At 46.1% G+C, this 8853-nt stretch overlaps 1 pseudogene; it reads right to left on the bottom strand.

The window, feature by feature from the left end:
* Positions 1-2950: 2950 nt before the first annotated feature.
* Positions 2951-3653, bottom strand: LOC127191931 (alpha-enolase-like; annotated as a pseudogene).
* Between the last annotated feature and the right edge of the window lie 5200 nt (positions 3654-8853).

The following is an 8853-nucleotide window of genomic DNA, read 5'->3' as shown; positions in this document are numbered from 1 at the left end:
CCTTTAATACCAATGAGAGAAGTGTTCTCCAGGCTTCAAGAGGCAGCAATCAGAGAAGTGGCAGTCAGAGGTGCCATGGATGCAACAGACCTGCAAAAAGTGCAGAGAAGCCTGTGATGGTTATACTGTCAGCTTGGCAGGACCCAGAATCACCTAGGAGGCAAATCTCCAGGTCTGTCTGTGATGGAGTTTCTGGACTGGCTTAATTGAGGATGGGAAACACCCTAACTGTGGGAGGCACCATCCCATGGGCTCTTGTCCCACAGTGAATAAGAGACAGTGAGCGGAGCACCAGCATCCTGCTCTCTACTTCCTGACTACAGCTGCTATGTGACCAGCCACCTCATGCTCCTGTTGTCATGCCCTCCTCACTACGACAGACACATTCTTGTTTACGTTGATTTGCTAGGCATTTTGTCACAACTGTGAGAGAAGTAACTTATACAGAGCCCTGCAAAACTGGCACCATGCCCTGATCTCAGAGCTGAGCCCAACCAGGTGGGAAAATCAGATTCCCTTCTAGGATGTATGAGCTACAAGATTTTTATATTTGCTCGATAGAGTAGCAGAAATCAAGTCAACTCCAGAGAAATGGTTACAAGATTTACTGATCCCAAACACACGCAATGGCCTGCTAGAAGCAGATATCCAGTACAATCAGGGAGTTTCTAGAGGGCCCTGAGTCGGTTGTATATCGTTTCTAGCTTGGAGGTGGTCATGCCAAGAGTTCTTACACCCTGGCAAACCCTGTCATTCAGAACTTCCTTCTCACCAGACTTTGACACCAACACCCACCCTCCCACCCACCCACCTCCATCCGTCTGACCCCAGTACTTGTTAAACTGTTACCATTGTACCACAGGAGATTTAAAATTTTAGATGGTATCAGAAGAGGATTCCTATGCTCAGAAAATATGACAAATATAAGGAAAAGAGATTTCCAGGTGGAAAAAGCCTTGCCTGTCTGGCAAGGCAACAGAGACCACAGATGAGGACAGTATGGTAGATACTCATATGATGCTGAGGACCACTGGGCTATGCAGATGAGGGCTTTAGATGACTCGGAGTATGAAAATCAATCTCTGAGAAAGAACAAGAAATCTCCAACAGTTGGGAGTGCATTGTTGCCATCATGAAAAGCAGGTACAAGTTAAGCTCATAGAAAACCACTCCTGAGCTGGTGAAGTAAAATTTGCATCTACCACATCTATTTGACGGATGAGAACCAGAGGGCTTGTCTCTGCCTAAACCCTACGCCCATGTAGCTGCCTGATCTAACCTTTCCACCAGATGAGAGCAGAGGCTGTATAGTGTGGACCAGAAGTGGGGTAGCACCGCTGCTGCAGGCAAAATCATCCAGGCCAAGTCAGGGGTAGCCACAATGAAGTAAAATCTCTTCCCGAACCCCGAACCTCGAGACTCAAATCCCATCTAGGCAGCTCCTGAAGCCGGAGCCCCGAGAGTCAAACCCCATCTAGGCAGCTCCCAAACCCCGACTCCCGAGACTCAAGCCTTATCTAAGCAGCTCCTGAACCCGAGCCCCAAGATTCAAACCCCATCTAGGCAGCTCCTGAACCTGGAGCCGCAAGACTCAAACTCCATCTAGACAGCTCCCGACCCCCGACCCCCAAGACTCAAGCCCTATCTAGGCAGCTCCCATGCTCCTTATGTATCAGAATAAAAACCATTCAACAGAGGAACGAAGAGTGAGTCAGACTTTTCTAAATAATTCAAGAGCTGACTTGGGAGTGAGGAGGAGGGAGATGTTAATAAACTTGATGGCTAGTGTGGGAAGAAGAGCATCCTCTGGGATCCAAGCAGAGGGCATCAGGATGACCTGCGTGGGGCTTCAGTGGGCTGGGGTCAGTGTTCGATGAGCTCTGCAAGGTAAGAAGTGTACCACATTAGGATGAAAAGGCAACACTGTCTGAGAGGCAGAACCTGCTGGTGGAAGCTAAACCACTTTGTCAGTCACTCCAGGCAAGGTAGTCATTGACTGTGCCATCCCATCATGGTTGCCCCCAACGGCATCCTTTCCACTGCAAAAAAGAACTATGTTCTACTTGATGGAAGGACAGGCCAGTGAAACTGAGCTTCAGGACCCATCATAGAACTCTCTAGAAGTAAGCAACTCCTCTTAACAATTGCATCCTTCCATAGCACAAGGAGAGTAACGCAGGCTCAATAGGATGATAGTTTCCCATGTGGCAATCATAGCCTTCCCTCAGCTTCTTAGGCCTGGTTAAAGGCCCACTGAAGCCCCACTTTTTCTGAATTTTGAAGGGAGACTTCAGCATGTTGTTCTTCTAAATAGACTTGAGTGAGTCCTCTGTCCATGGTGGTCATGAGCATTATTTGTAAGGTGTTAGTGAGAATATAAATGTCTTTTCCAACTGATGTTAAAATTTAATCCTTATTATGAGATACTAGGATATGATGCCAAAAAGGACCTTTTGTTTAAAAAAAATGGGCCGCTCTGAGGCTTTTATTTTGCATGTAGAACCATAAGGGTTTTGACTGTGGCAACCCTATAGATTACACTGAAGATATGAGGCCTAGAACCTCTAGCTGGGCAGTGAGGTGACAGAAATAATGAGATTCCAGAGCCGAGGTTTCCAGCAGGTCTCTGGGGAGTTCAGCATGGCTTTGAACTTCTAAGGAAGCAGTGGCATGGAAAAGGAAGGAACTTATGGGACTACAGTGGCTGGGTAAGCACTGGGCCAGCCTCTAGACACCTCAGTGACATCAGGGATAGAATCTAAGTAGCTGCCATTTACTGAGGGCTCCAGGTATTGCCAGCCCATGATTTGCTTGGCCAGGGGAGAGGGGAGTCATGAGGGACCTGCTGACAAACTTCCTAGCACCTCCTCAACTCTGAGACTTGGATTGTATTTGTCCAGGCACTCAGATCAGCAAGGCACACCAATTTCAAGCTGCCCAGAGCACATCCTCACCACCAGGCCAGCAATGAAAATAGTCTCCTAAGTCTCCTCAAAGCAATGGGAACCATGATGCCCGCAACATTGCACCTGGCCAGCTTGGACCCCTGTAGAGACTCAGTCACAGAGCCGATCTGGTTCACTGTGAGCATGAGGCAATTGTAGGACTTCTTGTCAACGTGTGTGGCTTCCTGGACACAGGACACACCCACAGGGAGGATCATGAACCCTTGCATTGCCAGATTGTTGCTAGCTTGAGAACCACCATTGATCATGTTGAAAGCCAAGACTGGCAGATGACTTTAGGGTTTCTAGCTAAGCCAGTGATGTGGCAGTACAGAGGCACTCCCTTTTCTACAGGACTGGCTTTGCAGGCAGGCAGGGACACCCCCAGGATGGTATTTGCACTCAATTTAGATTACTTTTCAGTACTGTCCATCACAATCATGAGTTTATTGGCCTTCCCCATTCCACAGCCTTCAGTTTCTTACTAGCCAGAGCAGGTGCAATGGTTCTGCTGATGTGTCCAAAGCCTTTGAGACACCCCATGTAATGCATCTTCTCGTTATTCTGGCAGTCCAGGGCCTCGTAGGAGCCAGTGGGGGTACCCATGGCCATAGCGGCTTGTTAGAGACCCTTTGAGGTACAAAGATGAACCTCAATAGTGGGGTTCCCACAAGATTCAAAGATCTCTCTGCCATGGATCTTGAGACTTTACACAGTGGATTTCTGGGCACTAGATCACTACACAGGAAAGAAACAGAATTCTACAAACACCAATGAGAGCGTTAAGGAGAAATGTGATATGTGCCTGCCTCAAGTCCCCATTGCACTCTCCCAGGAAGGATCTTTAAGGGATTTGATTAGTACTGTGCCCTCTTAGATGAATTAGTCCACTTATGCAGGTAAGGGATTAAAAAGTTATCTCCAGTGTGGGTCTGGCTGTATCTCATAAACTTCTTGTCTTCCAACATTTGATGGCCTGTGTCACTTCCAACATTTGATGGCCTGTGTCACTTTGGTACTCTACTCATAATAAGTCTATCAATAGATTCAGGCTCTTATCTTTGGACTAGAACTGTGAACCAAATCAAAAATTTTTTTACCATTTCCATAGATTATGGTATTATATTATTAGCTACAGAAAACTGATTAAGTACTGATCAGACACACCAAGGCTCTAGGTTAACCATCCAAAGTCACTTAAGAAACAACTGATGGAGCTGGAACATGGTCTTAGATCAGACTACAAAGCCTAAACTCTATTTGGTGGTTAGGCAGGAAGCAGGGCTTGTGGGATTCAAAGACATTATTGCATTGTCACTGCTTGGCTCAGAGACTGGCCCACAATACATGCCTAGTACAAGTTATTGCTCTAGTCCTCCAGGGGTTTTTATAATGGTAGATTAGTTTGGCAGGCTAGTGATTATCATCACTTCAAATGCAGAAGATGGAGGATCACTACAATTGTTGGGGTGCTGTGTGGACAAAGGTAAAATGAGGTCCCCCAGGTCCCCATACAGAGTTTCCATTCATTCTCTCCCCCACCACAGGCAGGCCAGGCAACATCTACAACACTGCAGACAGACATGATTGAAATGCACCTTCTCAAACTCCTACAAAAGGCTCACCAGAAGCTTGACCGGCTTTGGAACACCTAGACACGTCTCTCAGGTGCCTGTGAGGGTATTCCCAGAGAGGCTTCACTGAGGAAAGAAGGCCCTCCCTGAATGTGGGCAACACCACCCCGTAGACTTGCATTCCAGACCAAATAATAAGGGAAAAAGGAGAAAACAAGCTGAGACCACCATTCTTCTCTCTCTCTCTCTGCTTTTTGACTTTGGACACAGTGAAACCAGCCACCTCACACTCCTGGCACTATGCCTTCTCTGTCACTATGAACCATGTTCCCTCCAACCAAGAGCACAAATACACCTTCCCTTCTTAAGCTATATTTCTCGGTGCTTTCCAGGGCAATGAGCCAAGTAACTAGTGTATTGGTCAGTTCCAGCCTGGGGCATCTGCTCCCTGGAGAAGCAGAGAGCCAATGCAAGAAAGAAGGGAATCATAGCCTTACCAAATGCAGTCTACAAAAAGGGATGTGTGCCCTCAGCCCATATGTTCACTTACTCCCTAACTGCCTGTGGATGTGACTAAGACATCACAAATTTCCTTGAAGGCACTATTGCCCTCAGCATGCATTTTTGCCATTAGGAATCCATTAGCTACAAAGCCTAAGGCAGGTCACCCATACTCTGACCTTTGGAATTTTTCACTGTAACCATTGCTGCTTTAAGGATGTTCTATTAAAGAGAGCATGGTATCTGGTACTGTAAGCACTTGATAATAACTTCAAATATTACAACTATCCAAATGTTTTGGTTACTCTTTGTATGTAGGTGGTACTGAGGGGAAGAGGGTTGACCCTGGGGTTAGAAGAATACTCTATCACTGAGTGAAATCCTCAGCTGTGGTGACTAGTTTTATGTCAGCTTGATACAAGCTATAGTCATGTGAAAAGAGGGAACCTCAATCAAGAAAAAATGTCTCCATCAGATCTGGTTGCAGGGCATTCTCTTAGTTAGTAACTGATGAGGGGAGGGCCCAGCTCACGGGGATGGGGTCATCCCTGGGTAAGCGGTCATGGGCTTTATAAGAAAGCAGGCTGAGCAAGCCACGAAGAGCAAAGCAGTAAGCAGCACCCCTCCGTGGCCTCTGCATCAGCTCCTGCCTCCAGGTTCCTGCTCCATTTGAGTTCCTGCCCTGACTTCCTTCAGTGATGGATTATGATGTGGAAGTGTAAGCCGAATAAACCCTTTCCCTGGCCAACTTGCTTTTGGTCATGGTGTTTCATCACAGCAGCAATAGAAACCCTAACTAAGACATCAGCCCTAAATGTTTCAACAATAGCAGGAGCTCTGAGCTGGCCGGAGTAATGCCACCTGTAATAGTACTTGTAATAATATTTGTGATGCCTGTAATGCCACCCACCATTTGGAAGGCTGAGGTGAGAGAATTGCAAATTTGAGGTCAGCCTGGACTACATAGTGAGACCCTGTCTCAAAGCCAAAGCCAAGTAACAGGAATGCCCCAGCCTCATGTACTCTAACAGTAGAGGAAAATGGCAGCCGAGCACATAGAAGAAGAGATCCTCGGCATGGAAAGACCCATCTCCTAGTGTTCCTGAGCATGTGACTTGCAGTCAAATATCACGTGTCTGGCAGAAGGCCCAGAGTTCCGTCTACTCTTTGATGTTGGCACTCAGAGCCTATGGATGGGTGGAAGGATCCTCATGGTCTAAATGAGGTTGCAACAGCTCCAAGTCTGACATTATAAACCACCTATGTAGGGAAGAAAACCTTACCTACTCTCCTTATTTCCTCGTGGAGGGAAAAGTTTTCCTATCTATAATAGCTAGATTTTTTTTTGTAATCATGACACAAACTAGAGTCATCTTAGAGGAAGGAGCCTCAACAAAGAAAAAGAAAAAAGCCCATCATATTGACATTTTCTTGATTAATGGTTGACATTGGAAAGCCTAGGCCACTGTGGGCCATGCCACCCCTGGGCAGGTGGTCTGGGATATAAGGAAAAAAAAATGAACAAGCCATGATGAGCAAGCCAGTAAGTATCACTCCTCCGTGGTCTCTGCTTCACTTCCTGCCTCCAGGCTCAGGGTTTGACTCCCCTTGATGGTGCCCTGTAATGGCAAGCGAAAGCCAAATAAACCCTTTCCTTTCCAAGTAGCTTTTGGTCTTGGACTTTATCACAGTAATAGAAAGTAAACCAGAACACTATTGTCTATGCTGCACTGGCTTCCTGAAGTTCTACTGGATCCTGGTGCTTCTAAGTTAAAATAAATAAGTGAATTTAAAAAACAAAAACAAGAGGATAGGTATGAAATTTCTGACCCCAAGTCCTTAGCCAGTCATTCAGGGCCCACTCTCACCCAGGCTGACATCCTCCCATCCCACCCACCATCACCACCACCTTGTCCTGCCTTCCTACCTCTGCTTTAAAAGCTTTGGAATTGTTCCTTATGTTGCTCTCCACCGCCACCACATCCAACTATATCTGACAAACCCAGAAAGCTCTTCGTTCTCAACTTTCACAACAACCTTTCTGTAGTAACCTGTCACTCCTCCATTTTTCTCACAGCAAAGAAACAAATAAAACCAAGAGAAGAAACAAATAAAACCAAGAGATAGCATTCTTAAAGAAAATCATGCATATAGGAAATAGGCATTTCAGTGGGTTTTTTTTTTTTTTTTTAAGCTCAGTAAACCTGTCACATTGCTGCCTGGCTTTGGAGCTTACTGAATCTTATTCCATAAGCTGCTCATGTGTGTCTTCTCTCTTCCCCAAGGATGAGAGGTCCCTAACTCCACACTCTGCTCTCACAAGAAAGACCCAATAAGCACAAATGCAGTTTGGTCACTGATAAAGGCCCATGGCTAATAGTCAGCATCCATACAGCCTCTAGAGACGGCCCAGGAGGAAACAGGAGGCAGGCAGGATATCAACGTGAGCAGGTCCCCAAAGATAATGGCACAGACCATGAATAGGGCACAAGATGTTAGGCCTAGCAGTGTCCCCTCAGAGAGACGAAAGAAGGGCAGTCATTTAATTTACATATTTGTGAACACCTCTGAGTACTGAACAGGTGGCCATAAGCATGCCATGCAATGTCACTGAATCACTCAGCAAGGAAGCCATTCTGCTTTCAAATATCTTCCCATGCACCTACTTAAAGAGAAAGCCTGTGTCTGGGACTAGCATGTCTTCAATACTTGGAAATACTTGACAGCCTTAAACACTTCAAAATACCTGATAACTGTTCCTTTTCAATTAAGAAATTGGGACTAGGGAGATGGTGCAGTAGATAGAAACACACACACACACACACACACACACACACACACACACACACACACACACACACCATCATCTACAGTCACTCACACACATTCAAAAAACAAGAAGCTATCTCAGAACAAGTATATGCATACCTTTGTAGGCAAGAGGGTCTAGGTGAAATTAGTGAATATTGTTTATCTTATTCAGTTTGATGCCAGCCTTATAATTTTAGCGTGATACACAGACTGTTTTTATTTCTAGTGTTGAAAGGTTCTGTTTCTAAAAAAAAAATTTTTTTTTTTTGAGAGAGCCTATTAAAGAAAAAACACACCAATGGAGTGCTGATTTTGCAGAAAGACTGTGGAGGTGTTGCTGAGGGGGCAAAGGTTGGACAGTGTGACATAAATGACAAAAGAGAAGCGGCAGAAGCTAGATTGGAAACGCCCGCATCCTCAGACTGACACCATGAGAGCTGCAGCTCAGCTCCATTCTATACACAGAAGTCCATGGAGATCGGGCTTCTTCTAATGCCTGACTGGGAAAGGACCACCACACCTGACCCCCAAACTTCCACCCCACAGCAAAGCGTCAGCTGGCTCGTGGCATTTCCATGGTGATTGCCTCTGCCTCGGGGCCCACATACAAGCCCCTAGAGCCTAACTGGAAGAAAAGAAGGGTTCCTATGCTGCAATAGGAAAATAGGGTCTCCCTCCTGTGAATACAACAATACATCACCCATGTCTCTCCCAGACACCTCCTTACAACCATCCAGGAAAGGGCGTTGGTATGAAGGCAATGAGGGCATCGGTGAGGCAAGATGAAGAGCCAGGGCTTTGAGGATGAGGATGAGCACCTTCTCCTGTACACTTAGGTCCCAGCCTGTTATGCACCTCTCGCTAGTGGAGAAGCTTTTGTTGCCATTTATGCCAGTGTGAACTGGGGTTAGATGTGCTTAAGACATGTCTACCCTTCATCGTCAGTGAAAGTGGAGCCTTTGAGAGGTGATGAGATCACCTTGCTGGATGGAAATGCTTCCCTTCTCACAGGGGCTTTTACC

This window comes from Acomys russatus, chromosome 7 (genome assembly GCF_903995435.1).
Source record: "Acomys russatus chromosome 7, mAcoRus1.1, whole genome shotgun sequence".
NCBI lineage: Eukaryota > Metazoa > Chordata > Mammalia > Rodentia > Muridae > Acomys > Acomys russatus.
This window is presented reverse-complemented; position numbering and strand designations above follow the sequence as displayed.